The sequence below is a fragment of the Tachyglossus aculeatus genome, chromosome 9 (assembly GCF_015852505.1).
Source record: "Tachyglossus aculeatus isolate mTacAcu1 chromosome 9, mTacAcu1.pri, whole genome shotgun sequence".
In the NCBI taxonomy this organism is placed as follows: Eukaryota; Metazoa; Chordata; class Mammalia; order Monotremata; family Tachyglossidae; genus Tachyglossus; species Tachyglossus aculeatus.
Window position 1 is genome coordinate 44,374,579 of NC_052074.1, and position 21,898 is coordinate 44,396,476.

Genomic DNA, 21,898 nt, shown 5'->3' on the forward strand with positions numbered 1-21,898 from the left:
AATGTGTCTCCTGGAACCGACATGACGTTCAGGAGGAGCGTGGATGTGCCTGGCCAGGCCAAGGAAAAATGTTACCGTCCAAGCTCTGTCTTCTCTCCTCTCTGAAATCCCGCCCCCAGCTTCCCGGGGTGACTTCATGTACAGGAGTGGGGAGGGGCCAGTGGAATGTATTAAAGATCCATGGGTTAGATGCCCCCTTAACAACAATAATAATAATGATGGTATTTGTTAAGCACTTACTACATGCCAAGCACTGTTCTAAGCACAGGGGGAGATACAAGGTAAACAGGTTGTACCACATGGTGCTCACAGTCTTCATCCCCATTTTACAGATGAGGGAACTGAGGCACAGAGAAGTTAAGTGACTTGCCCAAGGTCACACAGCAGACAAGTGGCAGATCAGGGATTAGAACCCATGACCTCCGACTCCCAAGCCCGGGCTCTTTCCACTAAGCCACGCTGCTTCTACGTAGTAGTGACAATAATTTTGGTATTTGTTAAGCACTTACTATGGTGCCACAAGCACTATACTTGAGATGCCACCTGGCCTGAAAGTCAGAGAACCTGAGTTCTAATCCCAGCTCTGCCACTTTCCTGCTGTGTGATCGCGGGCAAGTTAAGGGGGAGGGTTGTGTAGGAGTTCTCTAGTCTTGGAGGCAGAAGCATATCCTAGAGCAAATTTCACTGGGGCATAAAGTGGGTTCCTCAGAACCCTCAGGACAATCTAATTTTCCTGATGTTGCCATACGAGTTTGTCTTGGGGGTCCAGCAGCTCTCTGGGCACCTGGGAAGTAAGTCATCTTCTTACCATATATTGAATTACCCTTCCATTCCTCAGACCTTCAGATGGTGGTGTAGCCCCAGCTGTGCTTCAGTGTTTCCATTAGTGTTTCGGAGTGATCACCCTATAAGTATATCAATCCCATGTAAAGTGTGGATTTATAGAAATCTATGATGAATGATGCAGTTGATAGAGTTAATTCTTCACACTGAAGAAGGAGGCTCAGAGAATGTGAAGAAAAGGTCCAAGGCATTTTCCTTGGATTGCCCATGCGCCCCTACCTCCCTATTATTATTTGACATTTTTTAAAAATTCCCAACAAAAAGATGTTTGCATTTATTCAAAGAAATGATACAATTCTGCTCTCAAGGGCTTGATAGGGATTTAATGATGCATGTCACCCTGTCTACAGCTATGAGTTCCAATGCAGTTGGTTAATCACTGAGTATTGACAGATATTTATACATCTGGGGCAACAGTTCAGGGCAGTGATAAGTGCATGGCTGCATCACAGACTTGCACACCCAAAAGCAGCCCCCAAAGCCAATCAATCAGTGGTATTTATCGAGATCTTGCTGTGGCAGAGCATTGTACAAAGTGCTACAAGTCAAAACTCCCCTGTTCTGGGCAGCAGCGGCTTGGGAGAGACTCGAGGGCAGAGACTCAAGTTAACTACGCATAAGGAGGTCAATGGTAAACCACTTTCATATTTTTACCAAGAAAACTCTATGGATCCACTACCAGAACAATTGCAGATGGAGGTGGAGGGTTCTGGAAGAGATGTGTCCATGGTGTCTCTATGGGTCAGAGATGACTCGACAGCATAAGACCAAAAAAGCCTTCACAGATTTGTCAGGAGGGAATGATGCTCAACAGATTTGGATTCACTCTGAAGAAATTGCCTTAGATTTAAATATTTTTCATTTCCCTCCTCCATCCTCTTTTCATTTGGTCCTGGGACCTGCCAAAGTAATTAGTACTATTATCATGCTACTTTTTAAATGCTTACTATGTGCCAAGCACTATACTAGACACTGGAGCTGATACAATGCAGAGTGGACACAGTCCCTATCCCACATGGGACCCACAGTCTAAGACAGAAGGAGAACAGGGATTTTATCCCCATTTTACAGATGAAGTGACTGAGGCTCAGTGACAGTGTGACTTGTCTAAGATCCCACAGCAGGCAGGTGATAATCTTGGCTCCGCCACTTGTCAGCTGTGTGACCTTGGCCAAGTCACTTAACTTCTTTTTGCCTGTTACCTCATCTGTAAAATGTGGATTAAGACTGTGAGCCCCACGTAGAGCAACCTGATAACCTTGTATCTCCCCTAGCGCTTAGAACAGTGCTTATGCTAGGGAATGTCTCTGTTGCCGAATTGTTTTTTCCAAGTGCTTAGTACAGTGCTCTGCACACAGGAAGTGCTCACTAAATATGATTGAATGAACAAATGAATGAATGATGCCTCTCCTCTCCCATCAGAGCACTCCAGGTTCTACTTCTGATGGGATCTTCTTGGTTTTCTACCTTCTTGGGGTGCATCCTCCTGGCCTAATGGTAGAGGCTTTATCCAGATCAACTTCCCTAATCCATTTTTCATTTCATTCATTCATTCAATCATATTTATTGAGCGCTTACTGTGTGCAGAGCACTGTACTAAGCGCTTGGGAAGTACAAGTTGGCAACATACAGAGACAGTCCCTACCCAACAGTGGGCTCACAGTCTAGAAGGGGGAGACAGAGAACAAAACAAAACATATTAACAAAATAAAATAAATAGAATAAATATGTACAAATAAAATAGAGTAATACATACAAACATATATACATATATACAGGTGCTGTGGGGAGGGGAAGGAGGTAAGGTGGAGGGGATGGAGAGGGGGAGGAGAGGGAGTGCTTTACCCTTCAAGGAGAAGAATTTTACCTAGCATCTCCTCAAAGATGGACAATTTGGATAAATCTCACTCAGGATTAGTCAGCATATGTTTAAAGGGCTGCAGTTTTAGAGTCAGTTAGTCAGTCAGTCAATCATATTTATTGAGTGCCTACTGTGTGCAGAGCACCGTACTAAGTGCTTTGGAAGAGAACAATATAGCGATATAACAGACACATTCCCTGCCCACACCTAGTTTACAGTCTAGAGGGGGAGACAAGAAGGTGTTGAATGTTCAGGGTCCTGAAGGGGCTGGAGCAGTGGAACAGGTGGACTCAGTTTCCCAGAGTCCTGTGGTGATGGACGCAGAAATCTCAGTGAAGACCTACACCTGAGGCAAACAAAAGAGCCTGGTGGTGGTACCTAGGCTGACTTCCAGCTCCTGGGATTGGAAGATGTTACAGCTTCAGGAAACTGGCTATCCCAACCAGGATTCTCTGGGAATCTCCTTGTAGGAGGGGGTGAATTGGAAGAACCAAGGGCAAGCAGAAGGTGGAAAAATGAAGTGTTGGGTGGGCAAAGAAGAAGTGGACTTGGGTCCTGATGCTGTTTTGGACAAGGTCATCATCTTTGGGAGACACATGGCAAGCTTCTTGAGGGCAGGGATGTGTCTCACAATATCACACTCTACAGTGTTTAGGGAGGGTTCAGGGCTCAGAACAGTGGATGTTACTATTGATTGTTTTTAAGGCTCACTACTATTGATTGTTTATCAGCCTTGGGGGCCTGAGGGAAAGACACATGATTAATGGCATTTGCTTGGAAGGTCATTAAATGAGTTCACTTTCCTGACCTTTCATGTTGCACTTCCAAGAAATCAAAGTGCTTTCTGTCCCAGGAGTTGGATATGGTCATATAAATTAAATTTGTATGAGAGTGGGTGGGAGAGAGGAAAGGAAGGAGGGAGGAAAAGGAAAGGGAGATCTTTTACTGGAAAGATCTCCAGTAAATTCAAGCTTAAACTATGGTCCGCCTGTTAGGAGTTACATGAAATCTGCATTAAGTGTATAAGGCAGGACCTATTCTTGGAAAATAGAGAATGAAGTGGCTTGATATAAAGCCTCTTGAAAAGAAAGAGGTAAATGAACATCATCTAAGAGAGGTCACTGTATTGTTGTATATTCCAGGTCTAAGTAGAGGGAATTGGATATAAAAGAAAAGCTGGTTTGGTAGGGAAGTAAAATGCACTTAGATTTTTGGGCAGGGAATGTGTTTACCAACTCTTCTTTATTATACTCTCCTAAGTGCTTAGTTCAGTGCTGTGCACACAGTAAGTGTTCAATAAATATGATTGAGAACAGAGGAAGGATCAGGGCAGAATCCTCAGAACCCTCAGGATATTTTTTAAATTAATGTTGGCATTTATTAAGTGCTTACTATGTGCAAAGCACTGTTCTAAGCACTGGGGAGGTTACAGGGTGATCAGGTTGTCCCACGGGGGGCTCACGGTTTTCATCCCCATTTTACAGATGAGGTAACTGTGGCCCAGAGAAGTTAAGTGACTTGCCCAAAGTCACACAGCTTACAGTTGGCAGAGCCAGGATTTGATCCCATGACCTCTGACTCCAAAGCCCTTGCCCTTTCCACTGAGCCACACTGCTTCTCTAAAGGATTTTTAAAGGATCAAATGTTCAGAAGTCAACAGGATTTAGTTATTTCTATATTTACTGGAGTACAAGAATCTCAGGAAGACTAAGCCATAATGCAAGTGCTTTTCCGCTATTTTAGCAGAATCACCTGTCACTGAGGTGACTATGAATTGGGTCCTGGAGAACGTGTGAATATGGGTATTGGGGCCAAATTAGTCTGAACTGAAGAGAAGCCTTAATAAAGTAATCCTATCCTAGATGCACATTAATGCATCTTTTTGATGTAAAAGCAGAGGCTACTGAACTTTGAAAAGGAGGTTTGAAGGAACATGAAATTGGTTAAAAACATTTTTTGTGAAGAAGCCTGGAACAGAGTGAGTCCACACAGGACAAATTAAGTTTAGTCTGGGGAGAAAAAAAGCCTAATCCACGTTATTGAAATAGCCCTAAGGGAACCTTCCATTTGCCTAGCTAATGTGTAAGGGGTTGGTCAGATAATTGATATCGCCATTCCAGATGAAAGGGTTGAAATTTCTTAGGCTGAGGCCACGAAGACAGGGTATATTTCTTTTTATATGATTGTATCTTTGTGTCTATGTTCTGATGGATGTGGGTGTCTGTCTGATGGCAGCTTCCATCCAGAATTCTGGCTGAACTCCACTGCTCTCCTCACCCACCTCCCCATTTGCCCACATTCCCTCAGCAAATTCCCACTCCAGCAACAGGCCTTGGTTCCATAACACCCCCGCAGTCTCCCGGGTGGTCTGACGTAGTTGCATGACCTTGAGGAGCTGCATAGCCTAGTGGATAAAGCATGGGCCTGAGAATCAGAAGGTCATGGATTCTAATCCCGGTTCCCTTACTTGTCTTCAGTGTGACCTTGGGCAAGTCACTTAAATTCTCTGAGCTTCAGTTCCCTCATCTGTAAAATGGGGATTAAGATTGTGAGCCCTATGTGAGACAGAGATTGTGTTCAACCTGATTACCTTGTATCTACCTCAGCCCTTAGTAAAGATTTTGGGATATAGCAAGCACTTAACGAATACCAAAATCATTATTAATTATTATTCCCTCTAGACTGTAAGCTCACTGTGGGTGGGGAATATGTTCACTGTTGTGTTGTATTCTCCCAAGTGCTAGTTCAGTGCTCAGCACACAGTAAACGCTTAATACTATTGAGTGAATGAATGCTGTCCTCCTGCAGGGTTGAAAGGAGCAGTTCCTTTTCAGAAAAGCTCCTTTTCAAAAACAGTACTGACCCTATGCAGACACAGCCACTTGATTTCATTCTAGGAAATTTTACGGGCTGCGTTTTCTTCTCGACTAGCCTGCTAATGAGTTAAACACCTCTAGGAGTGAGAGCAGAATAAACCACCAACGTCAGCCTTCAAGCTGTTGTGTTGTGGACAAGCAATTTGGGAGCTGAAGAGCTAATCCAAGACCCCCTAACCTAGAGACTTTGAACATTTAGAAAGGAAGGTGAAGGGGGAAGTGGGAAATCAAGGAGCATTGACACTCCAAAGCTTTTAACCACACATTCAGCAGAGAGTGCTCAGGGAGATGGTTTTCCTTTAAAGAATGAGAGTGAGGAATTAGACACATAAGATAACTCTGGAGAGAGAGTGTCTGTCTGCAGAGTTGACAAATGTGAACATTTAGGGGGTTGGCTTTTATTATTATCTGTATGAATGAGCTGATAGATGCTTTGGAAAGAAAATTTTCAAGCTGGCAAATGATACTAAATGAGAAGGAAAAGTAAATAATGAAGAACAATTCACGGAGGCATCAAAGGACTTAAATCATTTTGGCACAGTTACCAGGACTCTGGTGAATACACATTCAGCTCAGGAGAAGGGAAAAGACTGTTTTAGAAGAAAACAGTTCCGAGGGAGGAAGAAAATTACCACATGAGAAATGTCACAATATGCCAACTGAAGGGAGCTCTGGGAATCTTGTAAACTAGGTGATTCAACACAAACTACAGAGAGAAAACAAAATGCTATGTCTTGAGGTTAGAACATCCACATTAGGGGATAAAGAAGTGCTCAAAAAGGTTCAGAGGTTGGAAACTAAAATCAGGTTAGTTTTGAAAGCATCTCATTTAAAAGAGACGCACCACGGCCTAGTGGAAAGAGCACAAGTTGGGAGTCAGAGGACCTGGGTTCCAATCCTGACTCTGTCACTTGTCTGCTGTGTGACATTGGGCAAGTCACTTTGCTTCTCTGTGCTTCAGTTCCCTCATCTGCAAAAGGTGGTTCAAGACCTGTTCTCTCCCTCCTACTTAGACTGTGAGCCCCTTATGGGGACTAATGATCTCATATCTACCCCAGTCCTTAGTATAGTGCTTGGCACATAATAAGCTTAACAAATACCATAATTATTAAAAGGAAGCTGGAACACCTTTACACCAATGAATGGAATGGAGAAGCACCATGGCCTATTGGAAAGAACTTGGGATTGGGTGTCAGAAGAGCTGAGTTCTAAACCCAGGTTCCACCACTTGCCAGCTGTGTCCCTCAGTTTTTCCATTGGAAAAATGGAGATTTAATTCACATTCTCTCTCCCTCTAAGAATGTGAGCCCCATTTGGGATTCGTATTGGTAATTACCCTACTGTCCACTATAGCAGTTGGTACATAGCAAGCAGCATGGGAAGCAGCGTATAGGAAGCAGCATGGCTGCTGCTGCTGTGGAAGTCAGAGGATGTGGGTTCTAATATTGGCTCTGCCACTGGTGTGCTGTGTTACCATAGGCAAACCACTTCACTTCTCTGTGCCTCAGTTACCTCATCTGTAAAATGGGGATTAAGACTGTGAGCCCCACGTGGGACAACCTGATTACCTTTTCTCGACCCCAGGGCTTGGAACAGTGCTTGGCACAAAGTAAGCACTTAACAAATACCATCTTTATTATTACTATAGCAAGTGCTTAACAAATACCACAGTTGTTATCAGGGGAAATTAAGGGCATTTTCCTTTAGTATTACACGTCTTTTCCCTATATCTGACTTAATCTTTACAATTCTCTTTTTCTTGATGTAGCCAATGCCTCTGTGTCATCTAGCATAGACTGTGGTGATGCTCTGATTCTGTGTTGAAAGGTCACCTAAAAGCTTTGTCCGCATGGCTGGAGCACAGTCCCTGTGCGATGGAGTGCTACTCTGAGACGATAAGTCACTACTGCTCTGTCAGGTGTTTAAGTCGGTCTCTCTGTGTTAAAAGCTCCTCTTGGGGACAGGAAGGATGGGTCAAATTTACAGCGATGACTCACTTTTGGCCTGAGTGAACTGTATTAGCTGCCTGGAAGAATTCCTGGCCAATGGGCATGATGGCACATGGGGTTGGCAAGGAATCTGAAAGTCACCCTTGCCCCCAGGGCCTTGGCCTCTCTGCTGCACTAGGACCTAATGGGAAGAGCCCAGGCCTGGGAGTAAGAGGATCTGGGTTCTAATTCTGGCACTCCACTTGTCTGTTGCATGACCTTGGGCAAGTCACTTCACTTCACTGGCCCTTAGTTTCCTCAACTGTAAAATGGAGATTTAATCCCTGGTCTCCTTCCTACTTAGGCTTTGAACCCCATGTGGGACAGGGACAGGATCCAACCTATGTACCTTATATCTATGCTAGTGCTTAGAGCAGTGCTTGACACATAGTAAGCACTTATATCATTATTATTATTTGATTATTTCTGTTCTTCTTCTTACTTAGACTGGGAGCCCTATATGGGACAAGGACTGGGTCCAACCTGACTGTACAAGACAGTTGCTTAGTGCACTGTTTGACACACTGCAAGCACTTAACAAATTCCGTTATTATAATATATACAACAACAATGATATTATTAATAATAAAAACCCCTCTCTCCATTGCCATCTGCAAGACTGAACTGAATGCTGCAGCCCATTGTTAAACTGCATAGTTTGTGAACATGCCTCACAAACGTTTCATCAGCCAATATATTTTGAAAGAAATGGGCTTTTGCACTGTAATAATAATGATAATGGTATTTAAGTGCTTATTATTTGTCAGGCACTGTACTAAACACTGTACAATTCTCCTAGAATGCAGAACCCCATGGTTAGGAAAACTGGTGTTGTGGTGTTCACCACAGATGTGTTGCTTCTGTCAACACCACGTTGTCCTCTGTGCAGAGCCATCATACTCCATCCAAAACACGTAGGAAAAACTTGCCTTCTATCAGACCGATTGTGAGTGATTTTCCAATTTAAATAAATGTTTCCCAGCAATTCTTAGAAAACTGGGTTCCTCAAATTAAGTTCTAAATAGTGCATAAACATGTCTATCAACATGACCAAGAAGGGGTATCCAGGCACAGCTCAAATGAAAATCTACCTGCGGTTTGAAAGTCAATTTGGGGCCCGGGTTTTGATGACAGAAAGAACAGAGACTTTTTAAATCACAGATAATGATTTTTCAGTAGGATCCGAGGAGTCATGAAAGTTCTTTGGTAGTGTGCCATGCCATCAATTACTGCGAAATTAGATTTATGTCCTGAAGTTGTAGAAATTAAAGACAACTTAAGGAGATAGCACATGTAATTCAACCCCAACTGCTGAGTCGGAGAGCTGTCGAATTGAAAATCTTAGGAGAAATTGGAACGAAATTAATGCAATGTGAATTTAGTGGTGTATTGTGTCCTAGGTGGCATATGGAGAATTTCTTATGCCTTCATAGAGTTTGATCTTTAAGGGGAGAGAGAGGAACCCGGGTCAGCTTGTCATCTAAATCTTGGGTGATGGTGATTTTTTCCTTCTGTCTCCCAGAATCTGGCTCCGAAAGCTAAAAGTAAAATAAAATGATAGAGTGTTAGGGAAGGGGGTTGGGTGGTGGTAATAGTGGGCTGTTGTATTGTCTAATAAATGTTTTGCCAATTGCATTCAGCCCAAGAGAAAACCATTCAATTAATCAGTGGCATTTATTGGGTGCTTACTGTGTGCAGAGAGTAAGCACCTGGGAGAGTACAATACAGCAGAGTTGTTATATATGTTCCTTGCCCACAAGGAATTTTAGAGTCTAGAAGGGGAGATAGACATTAAAATAAATTGCAGTTATGTACATAATGCTGTGGATCTGAGGGTGGTGTAAATATCAAGTTCTTGAAGGGAACAGACCCAAGTGCATTGGCAATGTACAGAGTTAGGCTATCAATATTTTGCTTTTAATATTTATATTTTGGGACTGATTGATTACACTCCGAGCTTGTTATGGGTAGGGACTGTGTCTGTTGTTGTATTGTACTCTCCCAAGTGTTTAGTACAGTGCTTTGCACACAGTCTTGTCGTATGCCGTCAAGTCGTCTCCGACCATAGCAATGCCAATGGACACATCTCTCACAGAATGCCCCACCTCCAAATGCAATCATTCTGGTAGTGGATCCAGTGCATTTCTGTGGTAAAAATGCAGAAGTGGTTTACAGTTTCCCCCTTCTGTGCAGTCAACTTGAGTCTCTCCCGTGCTGCTGCTGCCCAGCACAGGGGAGTTTTGACTTGTAGCAGATTTCCTTCCACTCGCTAGTCACTGCCCAAACTGGGAATGGAATGGGTATGCCTCTGCTTGACTCTCCCTCCCATAGTCGAGACTGGTAGAGGACTGGAAACTCTAGGTGCGACCCTGAGAGGAGTTGCACACAATAAGTGCTCAGTAAATGTGATAGAATATTAAGGACTTATTTTTTCCTCTCTTTTTTTTGGAATCTGTTAAGCTCTTACTATGTTTCAGGTGCTGTACTAAGTGCTGGGGTAGATACAAGCTAATCAGGTTGGACACAGTCCATGTCTTGCATGGGAGTCTCAATCCCATTTTACAGATGAGGTAACTGAAGGCCAGAGAAGTTAAGTGACCTGCTCAAGGTCATGCTGAGATTAAAACCCAGGTCCTTCTGATTCCCAGGCCCATATTCTATCCACTAGGCCACACTGCTTCTCTCCCTTACTTTGTACAGAGCACCGTACTAAGTGTTTGGGAGACTACAATATAACAGAGGTGATAGCACATTGCCTGCCCACAAGGAGCTTACAGACCTTAATGTCTGCAAATAAATAAAGTATAGACAGATACATAAGTGCTCTGGGGCTGAAGGTGGGGTGAATAATAGGGGCAAGTCAAAGTGCAAGGATGATGCAGAAGGGAGTTGGGGGAAGAGGAAATGAGGACTTAGTTGGGGAAAGCGTCTTAAACATCAGAGTAGTGGTCTGTCACATATGAAATGGGAGGGGGTTCCAGGCCAGAGTGACTACATAAGCACATTATGGGCAGGGAACGTGTCCGCTGATACTGTTGGATTGTACTCTCCCAAGTGCTTAGTACAATGCTCTGCACATTGTAAGCTAGTTGTGGGCAGGGAATGTAACTATTTATGAGAAGCACTGTGGCTCAGTGGAAAGAGCAAGGGCTTTGGAGTCCGAGGTCATGGGTTCAAATCCCGGCTCTGCCAATTGTCAGCTGTGTGACTTTGGGCAAGTCACTTAACTTCTCTGTGCCTTAGTTACCTCATCTATAAAATGGGGATTAAGACTGTGAGGCCCCCCATGGGACAACCTGATCACCTTGTAACCTCCCCAGTGCTTAGAGCAGTGCTTTGCACATAATAAGCACTTAATAAATGCCATAAATAATAATAATAAATATTGATATATTGTACTCTCCCAAGCACTTAGTACAATGCTCTGCACACAGCGCTCAGTAAATATGATTGACCGACTGGTTAGTAAGCTCTCAACAAATGCCATTGATTGATTGATATGGATGAGGGGGTGGGGTGAGCTAGATGAGATCGAAGTGCAGTGAATAGGTTGGCATTAGAGGAGCTGTTCCCCTTTCCCTTTAATCTGTGAGCCCCAGGTGGGACAGGAAATTTGTCCAACCTGATTAACTTGTAACTTGTGAAGAAGCAGCATGGCTTAATGGCAAGAGCCTAGGCTTGGGAGTCAGAGGTCGTAGGTTTTAATCCCGGCTCTGCCACTTATCGGCTGTGTGACTTTGGAAAAGTCACTTAACTTCTCTGTGCCCTCAGTTGCATCATCTGTAAAATGAGGATTAAGACTGTGAACCCCATGTGGGACAACCTGCTTACCTTGTATCATAATTATTATCTACCCCAGTGCTTAGTACAGTTCCTGGCACATAGTAAACACTTAACAAATGCCATTTTAAAAAAAGGCAAAATACCAGAGACTTCAAAGCACGAGTACATTTGAAGACCCAAAAGTCCACATAGAAGTAATACTGCAGTACCAAATTGAAAGAGTCAAGGGGCACTCCGGATGAACCTGGCTATTGGTTAAAGGATGTCATAGTGTTATGTCTAAAGGGAGTACTGTTCATAGGATAAGAATTTCTTTTCAGCCTAGTGACAAAGGCTAAACGCTACCAACGAGAGTTCATTTAAAGTGCATTGGCATTGACTGAACTCAGAGTAGGCTAAATGCAGACCACAACTCAATTTTCCCAACATATCTCCTTCTTCCAACCTCTCTCTCTTTTTCTCTATTACTGTCTCTCTCTCATTCTCTTGCTCTCTTTCTCTCCATAGCTGCACCACAAACACCATATTGATAGAGACAGGCTCCCCGTTAAATGATTTCAGTTACAAATTCGTTTGGCATAAAAATAAGGTGGAGTTAAGAAGGTTTTATTTTCAGGAGTTTAGTTCTATCACTTTCATTTTCCATTGCATATTTTCCCCCAGCAAATGGGACTTGATTTGGGATTAACTAGATTGTAAAATCCTTGAGGCCAGGGATCTTGTCTACTAACTCTGTAATAATAATAGTAATAATAACATTAATTAATTAATTAATTAATTCAATCATATTTATTGAGCACTTACTGTGTGCAGAGCACTGTACTAAGCACTTGGGAAGTACAAATCTGTGACATATAGAGATAGGCCCTATCCAACAACGGGTTTACAGTCTAGAAGTGGGGGACAGACAACAAAACAAAACAGTAGACAGGTGTCAATACCATTAAAATAAATAGAATTATAGCTATATACACATCATTAATAAAATAAGTAGAGTAATACATATGTACAAATATACACAAGTGCTGTGGGGAGGGGAAGGGGGTATTCATTCATTCAATCACATTTATTGAGCACTTACTGTGTGCAGAACACTGTACTAAGCACTTGGTAAGTACAAATTGGCAACATATAGAGATGGTCCTTACGCAGCAATGGGCTCACAGTCTAGAAAGGGCAGCTAGAGCAGAGGGAGGGAGGGGGGCGGTGGGGAGGGGAGGAGGAGGAGAGGAAAAGGGGGAGCTCAGTCTGGGAAGGCCTCCTGGAGGAGGTGAGCTCTCAGTAGGGCTTTGAAGGGAAGAAGAGAGCTAGTTTGGTGGACAATAATGGTGATGACATTTGCTAAGCACTTACTATGGCTCAAGCACTGTTCTAAGCACTGGGGTAGATACAAGCTAACCAGGTAGGACACAGTCCCTGTCCCATATGTGGCTCACAGTCTTAATCCCCATTTTATGGGTGAGGTAACTGAGGGAAAGAGAAGTAAAGTGATTTGGCCTAGGTCACGCAGCAGACAAGTAGTAGAACCAGGATTAGACCACAGGTCTTTTTGACTCCCAGGCAATGGACTCCTCTGTCCACTAGGCAATGTTGCTTCCCTAGTCCAATGCTTGGTTTAAAGCAGTGCTCAATAAAAACTACTGTTTGACTGACTAGCTGTTTCATTTCCCTTCCACCCTCACCCCACTGTGGTGACATGTGTGCAATTCTGACTTTGCTGATGGTGGTTATAAAAACTCTGAGGTGAATACAATCCCTGACCTGAATGATGACATCATGAAGTATTATATAATAACTGTATAATAATAATAAATGTCAAATGGTATTAAGGTCTTTCCCCAGTTCAACATATGTTCATGAATAATGATAATGTAAAAAAGTACCACCCTAAGCCAGTGAACCTCCTTAGCCAACTTTCCACAGGATGAAAAAACCCATCCATCATGGCTACAGAAAGCTTTTATCTGCTTTCAAAACTTTCACCAGCCATTTCCAGTTGCTAATGGTACAGTACATTACTGTACCATTGTAATGGTACAGTCATTGTGCTTTTAACTCCTGGAGGGGAGCAGTACTGAGCACTTACTGTGTGCAGAACATTGTTCTAAACAGTTGGGTGAGTGCAATACAACAGAATTAGCAGACACGTTCCCTGCCCGTAATGAGTTTACAGTCTAGAGTGATTACATTCTCCCCCTCTAGACTCCAAGCTCATTGTGGGCAGGGAATATGTCTGTTATATTGTTATGTTGTACTCCCCCAGGAGCTTAGTACAGTGCTCTGCCCACACTCAGTGCTCAATCAGTGCAATTGATTGATTGACCAAGGCACAGAACAGTTGAGTGACTTACCTCAACTGTAATAGTGAGAAGCAGAGTGGCTCAGTGGAATGAACGCGGGATTTGGAGTCAGAGGTCATGGGTTCAAACCCCGGCTCCACCAATTGTCAGCTGTGTGACTTTGGGCAAGTCACTTAACTTCTCCGTGCCTCAGTTATCTCAACTGTAAAATGGGGATTAAGACTGTGAGCCCCCTGTGGGACAACCTGATCACTTTGTAACCTCCGCAGCGCATGGAACAGTGCTTTGTACATAGTAAGTGCTTAATAAATGCCATCATTACCTATGGTCATACACAGGCAAGTGGCGGGGGGGGGGTCTTAGATGAAAACCCAGAAGGGCAAAGAGATGCCAAAGGAGAGTCCATCATTTCTCTATGAGAAGCAGGAGCAGATATGAGTGCAGGAAGGGAAGAGGAGGAGGAGGAGGAGGAAGAAGAAAAGGTGGTATTACCTTGGAGCCTTTCCAAAGCTCCCTAAAAGGAACCCCTGACCCCTTCAAATTCCTGGAACTGCCCCACCACATTCACAAAATCATCACTCAATCAATCAATGGTATTTACTGAGCACTTACTGGGTGCAGAACACTGTACTAAGCACTTCAGAGAGTACAATATAACAGAGTTAATTAGACACATTCCCTGTTCTCAAGGAGCTTACAAACTAGTGGGTGAGACAGACAAGAAAAGAAATTTCTGATAGGGAAGCAGCGGAACATAAGAATATGTACCTAAGTTCCGGTGGTGGAGAGGCTGTAAGCTCGTTAAGGGCAGGGAATGTGACTGCTAATTCTGCTGTATCGTACTCCCCCAAGAGCTTAGTACAGTGCTCTGCACATGGTAAGCGCTCAATAAATGTGATTGATTGATTGATTAAACGACTATCAAAGTGCTCTAAGGGGTACAGATCTGAGGGCACAGCTGAAGAGGAAGAGAGGGTGAATAAGGTAGTCAGGGAAGGCCTCTTGGAGGGGGTGTGCTTTTAAGAGAGCTTTGAGATTGGAAAGAGTGGTCATCTGTCAGAAATGAAAGAAAAGGAAGTTCCAGCCCAGAGGGAGGATATGAGCAAGAGGTCAGCAGAGAGAGGCGAAATTGAGTTACAATGTGCAACTGCATTGCCTCTGAGCCCCCTTTACTGCTGAAACCTGTGGTATCTATTCCATGAAGGGAAACCCAATGGTTTAGAAAGTATTTACTTTCTTTTTAATTAAAGAAGACTCTCTTAAATGACTTTTATATTGATACATTGGGTGCTCACAGCACCAAACATATTGCGTGATGCTGCTCATTACAAAACTATTTAAAAAGTCATTTAGGCTGAATAGTAACTTCTGGCCAACAAACACTCCAGCAGTATTTCAAGATTTCAGTCATTTAGATATCATTCTCACCCTCTTAGACCAGTTTTCTCAGCATGGGCAGTTAAGCTTCGGGCTCTAGTTGTTTTGAAGGATGAAAATGGAATGCACTGCAACAGGGTACTGGGAACACATGGGGTTTGAAAGTTTCCTGCTTTAGTTTAGAGGACACGGTTTGGAAGGAGCCCAGAATGGAATGAGGCTTATAATTCCATGTCACTTTACAAATGGCTTTACATGTAAACTTTTATTTTACCAACACAAACGGAGCTTCGGCCTCCAGAAGTCCAAATTAAATTAAATTACATATTCTTCTCCCTGAGCCTCGGATTCATTCAGACAGGTGAGAGTGCAAGGAGAATAATTTAATCCCATTACCTTGCTGTTCCAAAGCCGTTGGTTATTACAGACCTCTCGGGTTTTTCATCACATGGCTGTGAAACCGAAAACCCGCTACCAATGGAGGGAGCCAAACCTCCAGGTGATCATTTCCCGTAATTAATGCCTTGGGGAAAGTTCAGCCCCTTAGTAGTATAATAGCCTGGTAGGCCGGCTAGAAAACTGGGCCTTTCTCTGAATAAGGCATTTCATTTTCCTCTGTTAGGTACCTCCTGATAAACAAAGAGAGTGGAGAGATTGGCTTTGAAGCATGGAGACAATTGAAGTTTGAATATTCTGTCTCTTAGTCTGTTTGGTTCTTCCAAACCCAGGGCTTCTATACTGAGAGGCCTTTATCTTGTTCATCACTTATCTGTGGATAAGTAGGTGGAATTCTGAAACACATTCTCTTACGGGGCCCGATCACTGGGCTGAGGTGAAAGAGATGATTTATTTAGCTTTCCACAAAGCCTCAGACATCCTCTCTAGTTGCAAAGAGCTAATTATCTAGGTTAACTAAGAGGCCTGCATTAACTAGTCCCTCCAACCCCAACCTGGGTATTGAGTGTCAGATACTGTGTAGACGTATTGGGTGTCAGATACTGTGTAGACAAGCAGAGAATGCAAGAACAATATGTTATTCTTAATGGTTTGTGTAGACAGAGGCTGAGCCATCTCACGCTGGAAAGAAACACTGGCTCACAGGATTTGAGGTGAAACAGACAGATTAGGCTGCTTTTTCTACCGCTGCCAATTTCCAAAATCTTCTCCTCCTTGGGAGAGGCAATTTGAAAATAAACAGGTCTCATTTTCCAGGCCATTTTCTTGATACTTGACTTGTTTCTCCAGTTAACACCATGACTGATGCCCCAAGATTCCCCTCTACCCTGTTCCTGACATTCCTTTGCCTCGACATCTCAAAAACAAGAATCGGCGCATGTCTTGTAATAATAATAGTAATAATGATAATAATAATTGTTAAGCACTTACTACGTGCCAATCTTTATGTTAAACCCCTAGGTAGGGTCAGGAGAATTATTATTATTATGATATTTGTTAAGCACTTACCATGTGTCAAGCACTGTTCAAAGCACTGAGGCAGATATAAGTTAATCAGGTTGGACAATCAGCTCAGACACAGCCCCAGTCCTACACAGTATTAAGTAGGAAGAAGAACAGGCATTGAGTCCCCATTTTACAGATAAGGAATTTGAAGCACAGAGAAGTTAACAAGGTAACCCAGCAGGCAAATGGCAGGTCCCGGATTAGAACCCAGGTTCTCTGTCTCCCAGGCCTGGGATCTTTCCCTTAGGATGACATTGAGAGCAGATGTCAGATGAACTTTACTCTGGACAGAGGGCACTGGATACTGGACAGCGTCAACCCTCTCGAATGACAGTGAGGATGGAAAACAATCAATCAATCAGTGGGATTTTTTTGAGCACCTTACTATGTGCAGAACACTTTACTAAGCGCTTGCGAGAGTATGATACAGCAGAATTAGCAGATGCATTCCCTGCCCATAACTAGCTTACAATCTAGAGTCTATACTTCCAGTTGAGAATTTATGGCATAGTGAATATAGCACGGGCCTTGGAGTCAGAAGGTCGTGGGTTCTAATCTCGGCTCCGCCGCTTGTCTGTTGTATGAACTGGGGCATAGGCACTTAACTTCTCTGTGCCTCAGTTACCTCATCTGTAAAATGGGGATCGAGACTGTGAGGCCCACGTGGGACAGGGACTGTGTCCAGTACAATTTGCTTGTGTCTACCCCAGCTTAACAAATACCATTATCATTATTATTGAGCTCTGGGCCCAAGGGGTGGCTTGGAATCACCCAAACCCCTGACCCAGTGGTCCCAACTAAATAGGAGTAATTATCATCATCAATCATATTTATTGAGCGCTTACTGTGTGCAGAGCACTGTACTAAGCGCTTGGGAAGTACAAGTTGTCAACACATAGAGACAGTCCCTACCCAACAGTGGGCTCACAGTCTAAAAGGGGGAGACAGAGAACAAAACCAAACATACTAACAAAATAAAATAGATAGAATAGATATGTACAAGTTAAATAAATAAATAGAGTAATAGAGAGTAATAGAGAATAGGGTAATGGAGCAGTCAGGCCGCTACTTGCTTAATCTTCAAAGCCCTCCTGAAATTACACCTGTCCCAGGAAGTCTTCCCTGATTAACCACTCAGGGAAGCAGTGTGGCCTGGGAGTTATAGGATGTGGGTTTTAATGCTATCTCTGCCCCTGGTCTGCTGTGTTGACCTTGGGCAGGTCAGGGCCTCAGTTTCCCCATCTGTAAAATGGAGACTAAATCCCTGTTCTCCCTCACATTTAAACTGTGAGTCCCATGTGGGACAGGGTTTAGGTCTGGTATATCTGCCCCAGTGCTTGTCACATAGTATGCACTTATATAACACAATTATCATTATTATTATTTTTAAGCACCAATGAGTGCAAACGATTAAGCAGAGCACTGAGCACTTGAGAGAGTATTAATGGAGTTAGTAGACAAGCTCTCTGCCCTCAAGAAGCTTACAATCTAGTGGGCAGCAGACTCTACCAAGCCCAGAAATACCTCACTGACAATTCCTACATGTTACACGTATAAAGTGGATGTTTTTCTTTATAAAAGCACAGGAGGAGGATTTTATTCATCAACCCACAAAATGGATGTTTTGAAGACAGATTTTTTTTCCACGGAGCAGGTGGCACTTGAACACAAAAATAAATGTTGGAGTTCCTCACCCCATGACCCACCCGAAGACCCGGGATTCTAGTTCAAAATCAGGTAAGCCTGGTGCACACTGGTTTCAGAAATTAATGACATGCTTCTCTATTTAGTTAGTGTTGACTTCATCCCTGTCAAGAAGAGGGAATTTTCCCAACTTGCGTGTTTTTTATTACCTTTAATAAAACATATTCCCCAGTGAGGCATGACATTTAAACCTTCCCACCCCCCCATCCCTCCCAGAGACCTCCTCTGAGAGGATGCCTGTTCTTGAAGACTGTAAAGCTACTGAGGAAGATTTCTGAAGAAGTGAATAAACATGGAAAACCAAGATCCTTTCAAATGATGAAGCAAACAGTAAGAGGTACGAAATTCATTTAATTTGGAAGGGAGCTTGTCCTGAAAATGAATTTGTATTCATAAAGTTCACATTTCTCTCTTTAGGAGAAGGGAAGCCTTCTTTTTCCCCTACATAATGATAGCTTAACCATGAAAGAAATTAATCCTAAGAAGCAGATATAGTTAATGGGAACGTGTCTACCATCTCTGTTGTATTGTACTCTATCAAGCTCTTAGTACAGTGCTCTGCCCACAGTAAGTCCTTAATAAATGTGATTGATTGAAAAGTGTGAGACTGAAATTGACAGAAGGGAAAAACAGGAGGTTGTGCCAAGCTCCCTCAGAAATGCAGTGACTAGAGAAAATATGTATTTCATTTGGGCTCAAATCATATTTTTATAGCAAAGCCAGTGGTTGCTATCATTTGTTTTCACAAGAGATGATTAAAGGAGCACAGAAGTTAAATGGAGATCCTAATTGCTAAAACCAGGAGTCTTAATTGCTTCCTTGTTCTGAAAACACAAAAGGATATGATATAAAATGGAAGCTTTGCCACGAAAGCTTAGGGATTTGAGTCTTGTCTCCTGAGAAAAGTAATCTGATGTTGACTGCCTTCCTTTCTCAGGCCGTTCCTGGGTCCTGCTTGAATGGCTGCATTTAGTTCCTAGAGAATACAAAAGAAAAAAAGAGATTTTAAAATTATGTTATTTTTATGGTATTTGTAAAGCACTTACTACATGCCAGGCACTGTGGATACAAGCTATTCGGGTTGGACACAGTCCATGTCCCACATGGGGCTGACGGTCTCTATCCCCGTTTTACAGATGAGGTAACTGAGGCCCAGAGAAGTGACGTGATTTGCCCAAGGTCACACAGCAGACAAGTGGCAGAGCTGAGATTAGGACCCAGGTCCTTCCGACTCTTAGGCCTGTGCTTGATCCACTATTGTGGTGCTTAGCACAGTGGCTGGCACATAGTAAGTGCATAATCATCATCATTATTATTAGGCCACACTGGGTTTTCTCCAGAGTCCTAATCAGCCAAGCAGTAGTATTTATTGAGAGCCAACTCTGTAATAATAATAATAATGATGGCATTTGTTAAGCGCTTACTATGTGCAAAGCACTGTTCTAAGCACTGGGGAGGATATAAGGTTATCAGGTTGTCCCACGTGGGGCTCACAGTCTTTAATCCACATTTTACAGATGAGGTAACTGAGGCCCAAGGAAGTTAAGTGGCTTGCCCAAGGTCACACAGCAGACAAGTGGAAGAGCTGGGATTTGAACCCTTGACCTTTGACTCCCAAGCCCGTGCTCTTTCCACTGAGCCACGCTGCTTCTCACTGTACTAAGCATTTAGGAGAGTACTACAGAGTTAGTAGAGTTAGCAGAAATGATCCTTGCCCTCAAGGAAGGCAAGAGTCTAGCAGACCCTTAGTCAGTAGCTGTCTATTATACGGTGAACAAAATTCAAATGCCGGCTCTGACTAGCACGCACGTCTTCTGATGACCAGGATCTGTAAGACACTGTTCTCTACCCTCTCGGCCACTCTCTTGCCCACAGATACAGCATGAGGAAGTTTAATTTGTTATGATTGAAGCAATCTGGTCCTTGAAGACAAGGGGAGAACTACAATTTCACCCTCTGGGAACTAATTATGAGCAGCACATTTCCAGGGGCGCTATCTCTCTCTCTTTCTCTTTCTTTCTCTCACCCTCTTACTCACACATACACACTAACAAGAGATAAAGGAAATGGGGTTGGGAATGTTGGAATTCTATGGGAAAAATCACAGGAACAAGGAAATGAGTTTCACTATGGATTTCTAAAAAAGATTTATTTACTTTTCCAGAGTAGTGATTAAAATATATCCCTTCCAACACTCTGTTCAAGGATTCGATTCCATGGCCACGGTGAAAAAGAACATTATGAACTCCTGGACATTCAAGGGAATAACTTTATAATCTGACACACACTTCTGTACCCTATAAGCTTGGGTCAGATCTCATAATAAAGGCCACCTGACTGCTGTAACGGGAGCTCAGACAGGCGGCTTATAAGCTAAAATGTCCGCAAGATATTGCATTTTCCAAATCCCAGTGTACCAAACTGAAAAGAAAAAGTTGATAGGTTCTTGTCATCCCACACAACCTGCTTCAACTTTATCCTTCCATTATGAAGTGAAATAAACGTTGATTGATTTTTTTTGGATGGGGGTGGTGTTTAGGTTAAGAGTTTGGTCAGAATTTTTCCATCAGTATTGACAAATGAGAGAAGGTAAAGGGTGTTTTCTGTCTTGAAACTGCTCTAAAAATGGAATTCAGGGTGGCGTTTCCCATCAGAACCTACAGATGAGGTTTGGTCTTTACTCTTCAGGACCTGGAACCTGCTCAGAGGAATTGGTTGTAGTGATAGTGGCTTATGTGGCAATAATTTGAAGCATAAAGGATGTTTTGACCTTGCATTACTTTCAGGATGTTAATTGAAATATGTGTCTGGGAATTATACTTTCAGTGTGTTGGATATATTTGTTATATATTTAAATTCCCACATTCCACCAATCCGGTTGCCAGGTGTTTTCTGTTGATGCCCAAGAAATATTTTAGCTAGATCAACAATATCAATATAACACCATTATAATATAGCACATTATAATAACAACAATAATAATAACATATTGCAAGATTTTATTTATATGTATTATATTTGAAACACTAAATGGCACATTTTCTACAGATTGAATTCCATGTCTTCAAAACATGGAAACAGTGTTACATATGAGATTGATTTTGGTTGCAAAGTTTTATTTGATTAGAATTCCCAGGGAGGGACTTCCTGAAGCAGGCTGGTAGATTTTCAAGGCATGGAATTTGGGGATTCAGGGGACACTGGGATGTCACATAACCTCCCAGATAATCCTACACAGTTGAGGGCTCCACATTCACCTGGAAAGTGACAAACACACGTCATTAAATTAAGCATTAGTATTCTTTCAGAAAAGTTTACTACCACTTTCAGTACACATTTAGTATGTCTTTTAAGACTTTCAATATTTTGGGTTTCCAGTTCAAGTATTGGATTTATTTTTTTAGAATTTGAAGTCCTTGTGGCTCTCCTTAAGTGAAAACATTCATTTCTCATCCATATTGTTCAGGGTTGGAAGAAAGTGACTTTGTTTTGGCGTTTCAGAGTTTAAACAAGTTTGGTCGTGGTCTGGCTGGTGACAGTAAGTCCTCCTCTACCATTCTCTGTCCCTCTCAGAGGTCACAGATCTGAGCGAGGAGAGAGCTTGGCCTAGTTGTCCTAAAATCAGAGGTTAGAAAGAAAGGGGTGACTGGGAAGGGGTGTCATTGCATCCTTCTAACCCCAAAAGGGAAATGTGTGTGTGTGTGT

At 42.7% G+C, this 21,898-nt stretch overlaps 1 non-coding gene across 1 annotated transcript; it reads right to left on the bottom strand.

Annotated features, from left to right (window-relative positions):
- Positions 1 to 9,811: 9,811 nt before the first annotated feature.
- LOC119932737 lies at positions 9,812 to 9,947 on the bottom strand. The gene has a single exon (XR_005452476.1). It is a non-coding gene; the product is annotated as a small nucleolar RNA SNORA7 (small nucleolar RNA).
- Positions 9,948 to 21,898: the final 11,951 nt, after the last annotated feature.